This window comes from Anser cygnoides, chromosome 4 (genome assembly GCF_040182565.1).
Source record: "Anser cygnoides isolate HZ-2024a breed goose chromosome 4, Taihu_goose_T2T_genome, whole genome shotgun sequence".
Lineage (NCBI taxonomy): Eukaryota > Metazoa > Chordata > Aves > Anseriformes > Anatidae > Anser > Anser cygnoides.
In genome coordinates, this window is record NC_089876.1 from 19146552 (window position 1) to 19162323 (window position 15772).

Below are 15772 nucleotides of genomic sequence, written 5' to 3' on the forward strand. Positions count from 1 at the left end.
CAGACAACTCATACTCAAAGAATGAGTCTTTGGAGGAATATTGTCAGTTATTGGGGCCCCGAATGAGCTTGCAGTGCTTGCTCTCAGTCGTTCTCAGTTCTAGACCATTCTCAGTCTGTTCCTAAAATAAAGAGAAAAAATCCACACAGTAAGAAAAAAGTCAAAGCCTGGTTAGGGCACTTCCTTAGACATTTTGATGATGGAGAGTGCAGAGTGCCCTCAAATTCTTCACTATTTATGCATTTCACTAACGGCACAATGTCATTTTTTCTCAACTTCAGTGGTTGCGCTGATTCTGACACACCAGGAAAATGTATCTGTTTCAATTTGGTATTTAACAAGGTGCACAGATGGTGTTAAAAAGCAGGTAGAAGTGGTTAATCACCTGTGAATTTTAGGCATTTTTCAGCTGTCTGCAGAGGACTTTAGAAGTGCATTTACTGCATGGATTTCTCCACAATGATTTGCATTTTTGTGGTTGTTTTCAAATCAATCACCCCAAAGGGTTTGCGACTCTTGTCATTCCAAAGCTATGAAGACCTACCCATGTCCACATTCCTAGCGCAACAAATGATTTGGGACCCGAATCTTGTGGTATTCAGTATTCGTGTTCAGGCATATCCGTACCTCGCTGCGCCCTGAATTGTTTCATTTTACTGACACCATCTGTTTCTTGTGCCTAAACCAATTTGTATTCCATTTCAGGAGTTGTCTCCTATGCTCTGCTTTCTGACCTTGTAAATCGATCTGCTGTACAGTCTGTAACAAATACTTTCCTGAAATCTGGATGAATTATGTCAACGATTTTGTCTTTATCAATTCAGCAGTGCAATGAAATGACCCTAATACATTTGTCATACATGATCTTCTTTTAACAGAACTATGCAGCTTTCCCCACACTAAATCACATCTCTAACTGAATTGTAATCTTCTCCCTTATAAATGTTTCCATTATCTTGCTCACTACTAAAGCCAATCTTACAAGTCTGTGTTTCCTTGGGTATTCCCAGTGTCTCTTTCTGACAGCTACTGAAGCCACTCAATAGTGAAGTGCGTTTCAGGTAAATATCATCAATATGCTCTGTAAAAGAAAAAAAAATTAAAAACCTAGTAAAACATACTCCTGGTGTTCAATAATAGTTTTAGAAATTCTCTGAAATGAATGGAGAATAAAGGGGGATTTCTTTATTGCTGGCAGTTAGTGGCATTGATGGATCATGGCATAGCCATTCACAGTATGGCCAAATAATTTCACTGTATAGAATTTTATATAGCTACAGCTAAAATTCAATGAACTGATTCAGGAGGTTCAATATAAACTATAACAATAAGTTAAGCCCTTAAATTGATTTGGTATTTTAAAACGATAGGGAGCAGCAAGATGCTTGCTCATGTCATCTTCCTTCACAGATGTAACTTTAACTGGAACTGTAAATCCAAAGCAGAATAGTGAGGGATAGGGGTATATAATGTGTGATTTAAGACCCATCCTGGAAATCAGCGAGGATTTGAGTACACCAACTCTAAAGCATAATCGGAGCGTTATAAGGGTCCATCCAGAAAGTTAGGAGGATATTTTTTTAGAAGAATAAAGATAAATTTCATATCTTAAGAGTCTATTTTTGAAGAGTGCCAGGCAAGATGAGAAAAGAAAATGACTGTGAAAGGAGCAGCAGGGCCATAGATAACCACTCATCCTACTATCCTCTCAAGATATGAGCTGGGATGATTTCTATCAACGACTTCCAAATATAACATTATTCAGCTCTCATTATGTTGTCAATCTAATTTGAATGCAAGTTATTCAGAGCACATGGCTGTTTTGCCTTTGTGTTTGCCTGTAAAGCACTGCACACCCCAAGCGAGGAAAAAAAGAGAAAATTCTTGGATTAGAGGAGATAACGTCCTCACCATAAGTCCTGTGTGCAAGTGCTTGTTTTGTAATAACCTTTGTGAAACCTGCCCCTGCTGCACCACACAGAGCAATTCTTCTTTAAAAGAAGCAGCAGTCATAGCAGCTTATTTTATACTGACCCTGTACAGCCTTGCCATGAAGGGAGGGATGGGAGAAACTCCTGCCAACTTACATTAGTTTTTGGAAAACAGAACCCTCCTGAGCTCCCAAGATTTGGCTTTGGCTCATCACTCTAAGTTCACAGAGCTCTCAGTATTGAACAAGCTCCACGTTTGAGATGAAATCCTGACTTCATGCTGAAGTGAAATAGAATGTCTTTCATTGACATTAGAAAGGCCTCAGTTTCAATCCTTCATTTTAGGATATAAATTATAAAAGTTTTCACATGCTGTGGCATAATTACATCAGAATTGACAGCTGTAGAGATAACCCACAAGTAATGCAAATAATACTATTTCACTAGGGCTGAGACCTAATATACTCACCGTGACTGAAATAATAACCCCGAACATGCTGACAAGCCCATCTTCCTTCCCTTAACTCTAAATAAAAGCATGAAAATTTAACTGCAGACAGTTGGACTCAGAGCCTGAGAATATGCATCTACCTGCCCTTGCTTAACCCACTGGGTCATCTTCTAGTTTACATCCTCCCTTTCCTTTTTTCCCTTTCTTTTTGATAAATCTGCTTTAACTTTCCCTATTCTCATTGTGTTGGTTCTTTTTTCCTGTATTTTAGTTTCTTCTTGTTCCTGCCTTTTTGGTACAGGGTACACACATTAATAGCATGTGAAGAAATGAGAACCAACAGTCTTAAAACCCCACATGAAATCAAGCCACACAAATCAGATCCCAGTATAGATTTCAGGACCACGGTCTTGATCAGAGAGAATTTTTCTTCCCTAAATAAAGTTGTTAAAGGTGACCTCATATTAGGGTGCAACTTTCAAACTCATCTCCAAAAATGTCTGAGGTGCTTGGAGCAAAGTTTTGCATTTGGCTGTGCCTGTCACCGTATAAAACTGAAAGGTCTGCAAATATGGTTTATTTGGAGAGCGTAAGGAGGTTTGATTGATCCTAGAGCTCTTCTGGTATAGAGGCTTACCAATGTGTGCTTTCCAGGAAAACAGTTGACCGTTCAATGCTACCACCATAATGGCTAGCAAAATTCACCACAAAACTAACAACGCTTTGTCCACTGAGCTATGACCTTAAACAATATGTGAAATTGAACTGTGAGACAGAATACTTACCATAATTCTATTCCTGAATGTGTGTGAGTATCCAAATACTGAAAAAAATCCACAAATATTGCCCAGTGGAGAAGTAAAAAACAAAAATCAAAGTTTCAGTGATATAAAAAAATAATCATGATAAAGAGAAACTACTCTTGATATAAACAATATCAGCAATCCAAATATCTGGAACTTACCTGCTACCTTGTCATCTGCTCATCAGAGTCATGGCATTGGGTTTTTGTCTCCTTGTCTCTGAACAGAGTTTCACACTTTCAAGCTGTTTAGGGGCAATATAAAAGCAAAATGATGAAGAGAAAGGTTTTTGCCTGGTCACTTGAACCTTGGATTTGGACATCTAAATTACCAGCATAATGAGAGTGAATTATGATGTTTTGTCTGAAACAGAACAGCTTTCAGTCTACAACGGGCATGCTCTGCATCTCACAGGGGATGCATACTTCCATAGGAGAGGAATTCAAATTCAGCCCATATCTGCATTAGCCATATTGGTACTCAGGTACCTTACCTTGCTTATCTGTCTTTAGAGGTCTTTGTTCAGCAAGAAAGCGTCACTTTAGTCTTTCTGCCGACTGTTATGTTGTTTACGATCCTACTCAGGCTGCTGTTGAAAATGCTTTTTTCCTCTTCCCAGTGGGAGAGTACAACATGCTGTTACTGTTTACAGCAAATAGACTAGCATGACTATGCAAGCTAAGGAGGAGCAATATATGTAGTGCTTTATCTGCTGTGATATTTTCACAGCAACTTAAATATGTGCATTTTAAAAACAGTTTTGGTATCAAAATGCATCATTTTGTAAAGGAAAATAAAAAAGCTCCAAACGAATTCGTGGAAAATATCATGGAAAACATAACTTGAAAATAGGACCTGCTGTTAATAACTTCTTAAGAATTGGCCTAAGTTTAGTGACCTCTTAGAGGAACATAATACTATCTAGTGTAATAGAGGTAGCATATTTGTACAAGAAAATAAATAAATCCATTAAAAAGCTACATATTAATGCAAGTAGAAAGACTGAAAATGGCATTTTGGACAAATTATTTTCAACCTCATTTGTACTGATGCAGCTCAGACTGTGAGCCAATTGACAAAGAAGTGGTCCAACCTCTAAGGAACAGCCAGACTTTTAGAGCTCAAAATTCATCACTGAGACTCAGAGCAGGAGGTTGCTCTTTGAAATTACATGTAAATGTGTAAAGCCTACACGGTGCTTTTTGTCCTGCGCCTAGAACTCACTCTGCCCATTTCATCATTTGTGAATAGATATGTGTGTGAATTAAAACATGTTGTTCCTCTTTGAAATATGAAAAACTTGTTAGTTAATGTGTCAGAAGGACTTTTGTATCCATCATAAAATCATAGGCAAATTTGAGGCTGAAGGGACCTCTGGAGCTCATTTGTTCCAACACCTTTCTCAAAGCAGGGCAAATGTCAAAGCTAGCTCCTGTCACCAAGCCTTGGTGCAGTCAAGTTCTGAATATCTCCAAGGACAGAGATCCCACAACCTCCCTGAGCAACGTGATGCAGTGCTTGGCCACACAGACTGATAAGAATTTCCTTTTTGTTATCTAACCATAATGTACATTACAGCAACTTGTGTCTCTTGCTTCCTGCCCTTCTACTATGCAACACTTGAACTTAGAAGAAAAATTGTTCTCTGTCCCATCTACCTCTACACAGACCTACCCACTTTAGAAGGCAGGGAGAATGAAGATATCTTCTGCTTATTACAGTTCCTTTTTGCATGATGTCCTAAATTAAATTATACAGTCAGTTCTCCATTATCAGAAGGAAACGACTGAATTAAACATTTTCTAGTGGTGCATCACATTGGTATTGAAACCTAGGTCTTCAGCACCCTGACCTGAGGCTTAATCCTATAGATACCATGTTCCACCTACTTTATCACCCAGTTTCATATGCTGAAGTGGATGAGCTCCAGACGGCTTTCACAGCTTTAGTGCGGAAGAATTCATCCTGTACTCGCTAGAGGGAGCCCATGTGGTCCTAGCAATGCTGGCTTTGGCAGCAAGAAATAAACCTCTCTAAAGGCAGATAGCGAGAGCTTTGCTCTTCTCCCAACTTGGTTCAAGATTACCACAGGTAATCTTAGTCCCTCTTTTACTTTTCTGGATCCGGGTATTTTATAACTGCAGTTAGGGAGGGAGATTTCTAAAGTATTGTCTTCAGAGATTCTTGCATTTATTAAAAAAAGGTACATCAGGTACGAACATGGTCAGCTGTGCTCTGGTCAGAACAGTGCTGGTTGAGGTCAAACAGCATAAACACTGTCTAGGCGTTCACTTAAACATCGCCCTGACCAGGGTGACACTGCAGTGTTAACGTGCTCTGACTGGGACTGAGGGCCCAAATCCCATTTACAGCAGTAATGAGGAGATGGCCTCCTCCTCAGGCTCCTACCTCACGCGGGCTAGAGGGGAAGAGCTCAGCCCTCTGGTGGAGATCCAGATTCACCACGCAAGCAATTAGGACAGACTTCAACTCCATTGTACCACATACTAATCTCATTAACCAGGAGGAGGTGCAGGACATATGTGGTCAAATATGCATCACAGCAGAGGAGGATTGAGTCCCATGGGGTCATTCCCACACCGGGCAGCCTGTACACCTACCACAAGGAACAAAAATGGGAGAACAAAATAAATCGGAGCTTCCTTGAGGACTTGGGCTTGCTGGCCGTGCAAAAGCCTACCGTTAGTGCCATTAGCTCTGGATTTCACTCATTTGCTTGGGCTCTTGCTATGCTTCCCTTTCCTATTTGAAGAGCCTTGTTTAATTTTGCTAACGACTCTGAATGAAGATAAGGCCTGTGTGTGTAATAACAGACTAAAATTAAACTTCAAACAAATTATCTGTTAGGATTTAGAAGAATCTTATCTGGGGAGGAATTAATCCTCGCTGCTTGTTTTGGGGCTTTAGCAGGCCACTGGGGATTTGAAAGAGAACACTTTCTCAGCCTGGCGCGTACACAACAACTGGAGCAATGTACATAACTCTCTGGATATGCTAAAAAAAAAAAAACTAAAACCCTCAAAAAATACCTCAGTGTCTGAAGTGTAGCCTGAACTGATTGCAAACCAAATGCAGCTGCTGTACATCATCGGCTGTCACTGTCAGAGCCCTGGTCTCCTTGTGACTAATGGCCCTGCTTCCTTCGTCACTGCTTATCGGGATAATTCTGTAAGCTGTCTCTGAAGCCCCCGTGCTCCACGCTGCATGGTTTGGAAACCAGCCATCACGCCGTCCCGGTGACGCGAGGTTGCTCTGTGAGGAGGAGGATGCTCAGTCCAGCCTATTCATCAAATTAGCAGAGCAGGGGCAGGGAGCGCCTGTGGGGTTCGTTTTGCTGAAAAACGCCAGCGTGGCTCCAAGTGAGTTTGGGAATGGGACCAGACCTGGGGCTGGCAGAGACTGGGGCAAGGTCAGCCCCATCTCAGTGCCACCACCTCATGGTGGTTTGAGGGTTTTAATCCCAGGAACGATTTCAGACTGTTTAGTTCTGCTTGGCTGACCTGGAAGTAATTCCCATGGCAGGCAAAGACAGCAAGACCTCTGGAAACACCTCCTTACCTCTTACCATAGAGATACCTCAAATTTCCATCAGAGATAAATTCCTGATGGATTTCTTTCATTATTTTTCCCTTCCTTCAATTTTTTCGTTCTTTCAGCTTAGCTGCCCACACTAGCTGGAGGGTGAAAGAACAGCGGGAAGAGGGGAAAAGAGAGAAATAGGGGAGCTTTAATAGTCAGGAGGAGATAAATAGGTGCTCTTAGGAAGCATAGACTGGACTGGTAGTCAGGAAAATCACATGGGAAAAAACTCTCTAATGTTTACTAAATTTCATGGGATTTTAAAGTATATTTTTCTGGTAGTTCTGAGGGCACAGAGTGTGCTGGCTTCAGGGTAAAAAGCCCTCTGAGGACTGCCTAACAGTATGTGAACAGAAACTACCTGGAAACACTGTCTCAAATTTCCATTATCCTCAACCACACAATGGGATAAGATGCAAGTTTTAGTTGGAAATACGAGATGGCTGAGCTCCACAGGCATTTCCACTGAACCCATTGTGTATTGCACTGCTCTCCTGGGGATATTTAAATGCATTGCCTCGCTATCAGATGGTTAAGATTCAGGGATCTTTAAGCTACCTAAGGAGTAATAGGATGGGCTAAGGCTGCACCCTGAGACTCCAGAAAACCGAATGTACCCAGGGGAGGCAAGTCACTTCTCGGCCTCCCGTAACGATGCACTTTGTCAAGAGTTTAAGCAGACGAACACTCAGGGAAGCCCACTGTGCTCTGCTCCCTCCCCAGCCAGCAGCACCCCTCCCTGCAGAGGTACAGGCCTGTCGTTGCTCGGCCCATCTCCGGCTGGGGGCTGCATCGCGGAGAGGAACCGGGAAGGCTCAGTGCAGCAGCTCGTCTTCCTGCTTGGAAACCTCTCTGTGCCGGGACAGGGCACTTCCCCCCGGGCTACTCATGATCTCACGTCACTTATCATAAATCTCAGGTGTCAACAGAGGAATCGAGGCTAGGTGGACTGGGCGATGAAAGATCTTTGAAATAACCTTTTCATACCAAAGAGAGTCAGAAGCAAAAGGGAGGACTTCTGCTTCACTGCTTTGTGAGGGTGAAACCTCCACCATACCACTCTCTCACTCCCCCTTCTCAAAGGAAGAGGGGGAGAAAATAAAATGGAAAAGGGCTCACCAATCACTGTCACAGGTGAAACACGCTCAGCGTAAGGAGAGTAATATAATTTACTGCCTATTAATAACAGGCTAGACCAATGAGAACTAAAAGCAAACTAAAAGCACCAGCAGCAGGTCCCTTTTGGAGCAGCTGGATCTGGCTCTGGGGCAGGTGCTGGGCTCTGCTCACAGGGCACCCCTGAAACTCCCTGCTACTAAAACCTTCCCACATAAGCCCTATACACCGCTAAAGCTTCTGGCAAGGACAACAAATTTATAGCCTGTGAAGCACAGTAGCACATCTCCAATGAAGTGATAACTGTGCAGTGATCCCCAGCCCAATAAACCCCTGCACAGAGAAGTGACCTTACTTGTGACATCTACCCGCCCAGAAAGGCTGTGTTTGTGCAGTACTTTGCCTCCACCACCTAACCCTGTCAGAAGACCGACCCTCCCTGCCCATCTATTCCTCCTAGTGCCCAGAAGTGCCACAACCACACCAACTGAATGTAGCGCTCTTAGTGTTTCTCTTATCTTACCTAGCCACCTGCTTAAAAGTAAACCAAACCGAGCTTGCATCACCTGAAGTCGTTCTTTCATGCTGTTTCTTGAAAGGCACTGAAGGACCTGCTGGTAATCACTACCTGCATGGTCTTTCTCAGTAGGCAGCCAAGCAGGATGAGGCAGAGCTCCCCAGAGGTGCGAGGTCTGCTTCCAGTTCCACCTTTACATGGGCGGAGAGGCCACCACTGAGCAATCTCTAGTCCATGCAGAAGGAGTATGTTATCTTGGCAATACTTCAAAAGTCTTCCGACCTGAAGAACAAAACCAAAGACAAGAAGTTAAGTAGCTTGGTATGCTGAACACGTGGTATAAGAGCTCTTTATGCTTTTCTTGAATTTTCCTCTATGCCTCCTGCACAGTTCTTGACAATAAGTGTCATATGTTTTACTGTAATAGATACTAACAGCAAAAAAATATATTTTCAAAGGATTGAATTTGTTGCCATGGGAGACAATGCAAATAATTTGGGGTTAAATACAAAGAGACAAAAGAAAGCTCTTTTGTTAAAGTAAATACAATCTCATTGTTTTGTATTCAGTTTTAGAAGGTTTGTGAATATCCTTGTTTTCCGTAACCTTGCACATTATTGAAAAGATCTTTCATTTGCTCCTACTTTTGGCTATTTCCTTAGATATTCTATTTCCTTGCATCTGCTGAAACTGAGATGTTTCTTCTGTGCTTGACAAACCATCAACATCTGCATGTGAAAGATTTCAGACAGAAGAAATACACGCACAAAAAAAGAAACCTTTCGTATTCATTTTGATTTTCAAACACTTGTGTAATAGGATGTGTCCAATAGCAGATTTTTCTGAAAATATATTTAAACTGAGAGAACTCAGATTTGATTTGTTGACACTAGAGAGCAAACTCAGGGAGAGAAGTAGTTTGTCTTGCTCAGAAACTGCCTCACACTGGAGCTGAATACTCCTCACGAGGAGAATACTTGTAGTCAGGGTCCTTTCTGGCCTCCTACACAAAATGGTTTGTAACTCTACGCTGCGTTTTGGTATCTTGGTGAAAATAATTATGAGTTTTTACCAAATAAGAGAAGGAAAGCCCCCAAACACATCCCTATGGATTGAAGAAAAACTCTTCCCAGTCTCTCTCGCTGAGTTGTTTGTGTAATATAGGTAATTCTGACTGAAACTAGCTTTGTAGAAAGAAGCTGCAGGAGCTGTTGCCCCCCATTGTGGCCTCTCCATGCAGGAAGAGCCGCTTCCATCCCCATTTTTCATTGCTCAGAGCAATTCAAAGACTCTGCTTATAACACTCCACGTTTTGCCAAAAGATCTGCACGCCCTTGGGTGCTACTCGTGCCTGACAACCATGCGTCATTTCCAAGGCCTACTCTCATTTCCAAGAGTAGGCTCTGGGGAGCCCCAGGACTGGGATATCAGAGCCTGTCTCTTCTCAGGATAGGAGAGGCTTTCTTACCTCCCAAGCTCTTTCAAATAAGAGAGGGCTCAGTAAGTATTCTCCTTCACCTGCCCCTGGGGAGAATTTATGACTTACTTCAGATGAGAGGGATTGCAGAAGACCCTTTTGTCATTGTTGTTATAACTCTAGATAATTTTACATAATTTACCTCAATGTCACAGTACTCGTGGATAACTACAGAGAGCTGGTCTTCTTGGGTTGAAAGGGAAGATCCTGAGCTAGTTAGTGTAGGCAAATGAAGGTGAAGTACAACAGGGAATAAAACTATGGATGGGCCTGAGTTGTTCTAGTAAAGACCAACTTAATGCCTTGGGCTGCAGTTGGGAGCAGTAGGAATGACTCACTCTCTTCCCTAAATTATACCACTGCATGGGGCATGCAGCAGACATTAGCTCCCAGTTATTCCAGAAGTTAGTATGCTGTGCCAACTCATTACTTCCTAAATAGCTTCGGTGTCAGTGCTAAGTGGTGCCTTAACTGACTGCTGACTACAAGGTCACCAAGCTAAGTCTATACTTAGGAACACTTTGTCACTGCAAATGACATGGAAGTGATTTCATCTGTACACATCTTGAGGAGGACAAGAGGAGCGGAGAATTAAATAGCCGTAGAATGGCTGGATTTTCTGTACCAGGGGTTATAAGCTGTGTATTTCTTCTTCACTCCCTTCCCATAGGAAGGGTTTGAACATAAGGAAAAAACAAACACCAGGCCGCACTTCTGTGCCGTGCGGGTGACAGAGCCCTGGCACAGGCTGCCCAGAGGCCGTGGGGCCTCCTCCTTGGAGACCTTCGGAGGCCGCCTGGACGTGGGCCTGGGCAGCCTGCGCTGGGTGGCCCTGCGTGAGCAGGGGCTGGGGCGGGTGGACCCAGAGGGCCCTGCCAGCCTCAACCATCCTGTGACTCTGACTTTTTCCATTTTGGCTCAGGTCATGTTCTGACAGCCTTTCTGTCACCTGAATACTCTGTCTTCTGATCCTTCCTATCACAGGCCTAACTAACATGGGCAGAATTGAAAAGAGGCTGGAACACGATTAATATTCAGCTCACCAAGCAGAAGTTGGAGAAGAAGTCTCAGAAAAGCAGATGTTAAAGACAGCAACAATAAGAAATGGAGTAACAGATGAAAAAGTGAACGTTCCTGCAACATTTCCTGAGCAGTCTAGCATGCCTCTACTGATAACTGCAGCAAATGTGCAGCATTTCTCACTACAGAGAGGTCACGTTTTGCATTGCTCTCTTCATGGTCTGCATAGTTCAAATGTATTCTTCCCTCCCTGCGCTCACTAAAGAGGATCTCACCAGAAGGGTAACTCTCTTCCCCTACAGCTGTTAACACACCAGCAAGTAACCTGTTTCTGTCTGCACCCCTGCTCCTTGGAACCAAACCTCTAACTATCCTAAAGCTCCAGACATTTTAGAAACTCTTCCTGCAGCCAAGTAACATCACAGATACCACCAGTACTACGTTCAAACCCTCAGTCACATTTGCTAAAATGATTCTGAGTAGAGCAGGACACTGAAGTCAATGACTTTTTAAAAGAGATTTATTTCTTCCTTACTTTCCTGGATTGATAGCTTAGCATTTCCCTCCACCCCCCTTCTATGGAGAAGCTCCTCTTTTCAGTGAGAGGAGAAGGGCCCAGAGCTGCCTGATGCCAAGCTACAAGAACTCTCTTGTTCTCTGCCCACTGTGCCAAAGGGCCAGGATTTGCACCAGTTGACCCTCACTGGTAATCCATTGGAAGTATGGAAAGGCAAATGATCCTCATCCAACCTGCATGTTGATAGGAGTCTCCCTACAACAGTGAAGGTAAATATCGCAGTTGTCATTTAAGTGAAAAGGGCTTATGGTTCTTAAAGTCTAATGATTCAGACATTATAATCTCCCAACTATTGGAAAGACAGAGACAAGTAGATTGGGGGCAAAGAGGAAAGAAATAGAATTGAAAAGATTTAAACTCTCTATTACCTTCCATTCTACCCCCAAATCTGTCTTGATTCATACCTTAGACAAGTAAAGGAACCAATCACCGTTTGTTACTAGCACAGCAACGTGAGAGAGATTGAGAAGTCTATCTATCTGCACACACGTATGCTCCATTTCACCCCAGGGTGGCCAGAAGGTGTCCAAGTGCCAGTTAGCTCCATATTTCACTTTGCCCTCCTGACTCAGGTCAGATACATCCTTAAGGCACATCAGGAGGAGCCAAGCAGACGCTGGCGGCAGGAGCTCTGGTCTCTTGCCCACTGTGGGCTGCCTTAGCGAAGGGTAACCCCACAAAACCTCCCTGTTATCCCTACAAACCTTAAGGTTTTCCTGTGCCATCGTTTCTTTTCACTGCTCTGCTAGCAAAATAGTCCGGAGGATCAAGTCCAATGGTGCTCATGAACAGCAAGCCTAGGAGAGAAGGAGGCTCCTGCCCAGGGACATGGGCTCCCAATGTCCTGGAACAGGCTCATTCAGGCACATCAGCCAACTGCACTGCACACAAGTTGGACCAGAGTTCAGTGGACATGAGCAGAGCCTTCTCCACAGTCGTCACCTAGGATTTCCTTGTCATCAAGGTCACTTTCCAGACCAAAAAACAGAGTTTCACCCCCACATACACCCATTTTCAGCCAGGAGCATGCTCCAAGCTCACCCAGTCTATGTTGTGATGCGGAATAGGAGCTGCTTAGGCTCCCAAAGTCCCAGCATTGTGGACTCTGATTTTGCAGAACAAAATTGGAACAGGAGGTTTCACTTCTTAAAAATTATAAAAGTCAGGTGGTAGCTATTCCTGTGTTGGAGGCAGATGCAGCAAGTTAGTGGGGAGTAACTGCAGGACTCTGTAGTTACTCACTTCATTAAGTCTTAATTGTAATGATTTCAAGGTGTAACCCCAGCACCGTAATCAGATCCTGAGGTGTGAGAGGCTCAGATAATTGTAATGAGCCTTCCTCCAGAATGAAAGTCCTGCAGTGTTCTCCCCAGACACTAATGGTACAAAACAGAGTCAGAAAATGCTGCCAGCAGGAACCAAGAGAAGCTGGGGATCCAAGGAGACCCCCGGGCTATGGAGTTTAGAAACAAATTCTAGGCAGATGCCATTAACCAGATTTGCTGACTTAACTTCTGTTTCCCCGTTCTATTTCTGGCTTGCTCTCAGAAGCATCCCAAGTAAATCTCCACATTCAGGACCTCATTGGCACTTTGCTTTCTATAAAACTCTGGCAAACCCATTTACCATACTGGCGAGAGCAGAAGAGAAAGAGATGGCAGAGGGCGTAATCAACATGCGGAGAGCAGCGCCGCTCCCTCCTCCCCCATGCCAGCTCCAGCCCCACACTGACCCCACCAGCCCTGGGTGATGAGTACTTTGTTGACCCACTGACCTTTCATTCACTGGACTGAAATGGAGGAATAATTGTCAGAGCACACCTGCAGCTGTAGGATGAATCATCTCCAAGGGGACTGCTGAGTCAGAAGAACTGAAACAGCCACTGAAGCTAGAAAATGAGCGCTCTTGTACAATCCTGCCCTAATGTCCAAGCAGGAAATAGAAATGGACTTTGGAATAAAAGTCAACAATTGCAACTGGACGAAAATGGAAGCTACGCTACCAGAAGCCCTTCATTCTGGTGATGTCATGGTTCCCAAATGCCCTTCAGAAATGCAAATTGCCTACAATGTAATAAAAAGGGCATTTTCTAGAGTGTGCAGAGCTTGCATAGTTTAATTAAGCATAAACTAGGGTGACTCTGAAAGGGAAAATGATGTGGATTGCATTCTCTGAGTGACCTTGGAAATGCACTTAGATACTTTCTCTACACAGCAATTAAGTAAATTCACACTTCACATTCCATCATTCCTATCCCTTTCCTTTATTTAGAAACATATTTTTTGCTCTCTCTGATTCCCTGATCTCATACTGATATATCTCTGTGCTTGGAAAATGTGATTTGTTTTCCTCCAGATAACTAAACATTTGTCTACAGCCTCACCATCTCTAGTTTTCTAGTCTCTACTTCAATATCTCTTACATTAAACTTCTGCCACCTGCTTTTGTTGCTTTCCACCAATCTGTGACTAGGCTACTTCGCTGATGCATCAAAACTGGAATAAGGAGATGCCTTCATAAATTTCTCATCCAGCCTTCCCAAGACCCGTATTATCTCTCTCAACTCATCTACCAGACTGTAAAAAATCTCTTCCTTGTCTGTGAAACTGCATCACACCTCTCTGTGACTCTTTCCAGTGTGGCAATGTGCAGCTCCAGATGCTTCCCTTCAACATTTTCTTCACCTAATCCATGGTGTTAGAATCATAGGGTCATTCAGGTTGGAAAAGACCTCTAAGATCATCTAGTCCAATCTTTAACCTAGTACTGACAAGTCCACCACTAAACCATGCTACTAAGTTCTACATCTACACGTTTCTTGAAGGCCTCCAGGGATGGTGACTCAACCACTTCCCTGGGCAGCCTGCTCCAATGCTGCACAACCCTTTCAGTGAAGAAGTTTCTCCTAATATTCAACCTAAAACTTCTCTGGTGCAACTTGAGGCTATCTCCCCTCGTCTTATCACTTGTGACGCTTGGGAGAAGAGCCTGAGCTCTTCTCTCACAACCTCACTACAACCTCCTTTAAAGTACAAAAGGCCTCCCCTGAGCCTTCTTTTCTCCAAGCTAAGCAACCCCAGCTCCCTCAGCTGCTCCTCCTAAGACTTGTTCTCTAGATACTAGAAAAACAAACAAACAAAAAAAGAACAACAACAAAAAAATAGCAGCAGCTGCAGCTCCATTTCTTCTGGGTTATGGTGTGAAAAAGAGTGTTTCGGGTAGGCCCTACTCTGTCTTCCCTTTTAAATTTGGAGAGGAGCAACCATCCACGCTCTGCTTTTTGGGAAGGCTGGTATCTTGCTGTGACTTTCAAGGATGAATAGAAACTTTCAGAGGACGATCTGAAGAACGTGGTAAAGGGTGGGAAAAAAAAACGTTAACCTGGCAAGGACAAAGAAACCGGGGGGCAGCTGGTGTGGTGCTGATCTGAAGCTGACGCTCAAACTATGATGGAGTTTCAGTGAACCACACCACAAAGGCTGCTGACTCCTCAGAAGGTGGAATACCCAAAAGGAAAGCAATGATCCCGGAGCAATTGCATCCCATTAAGGTATGTCAGCCCTGCCTTTGATTGCACAAGCCTATAATTAGTTACAGAGAATTGTGTTATTTCTGAAGAAAGAGGAGGAAACAAAAAGAATTATTCCCTGCATTAATGACTCACCTGATCAGTGGATAATGCTCAAGGCTTGTTTCAAATGAAATGTATTCAGTGTTGATAGATTTATATTTATTTTTGCAATTTTGACGTAAATGCCAATGATTCAGTAAAATTTAATGAGGAGACTCCCCAGTGAAGATCAGAGTCTGTGGGTTAATTTTAGGGTTTGGTTCCTATCCACTCTGCATTTAAGAAACCTGCCTGAGTACCTTATATTTTGAAAATGAAGATATCTTTGGTTTGTGGTGAGAGGAGAAAAAAAAAAAGAAAGAAGGAAAGAAAGAAAGGAAAGGAAACAAATGCCTTTAATCTGAACAGAAAAAAAAACCTCGTAGCTGCATTACATAGTTGGTAACACTAGAGGGGGTGTAAGGAAAGAGTGAACGGGGAAACCAGAGAGCGGCAAGACTTTGGAGGTGCGAGTTACCCCAGACACAGAAACTTCGTCCAACATGGAAGAGCATGGCTCCCTTCAGGTCCAGGCTCTCAAAACCCCAAATCGATAAGAAATGGACAAAGAGCTGGGTCTGGTGGGGTCTTCTGGCCTGTGCTCGACCTCCACCTTCCAGGTGGTCAGATGTGCAGCAGAGCCCTGCGGACGGTCATCTTCTGGGATTTG

General features: G+C 43.3%; 1 long non-coding RNA gene across 1 annotated transcript; it reads right to left on the reverse strand.

Annotated features, from left to right (window-relative positions):
- Positions 1–319: 319 nt before the first annotated feature.
- On the reverse strand, positions 320–6289 carry LOC106035854 (uncharacterized). The gene is made up of 3 exons (XR_001206993.3): positions 5595–6289; positions 3347–3429; positions 320–1081 (listed from the first exon to the last, which is right to left on the reverse strand). It is a non-coding gene; the product is annotated as an uncharacterized lncRNA (long non-coding RNA).
- Positions 6290–15772: the final 9483 nt, after the last annotated feature.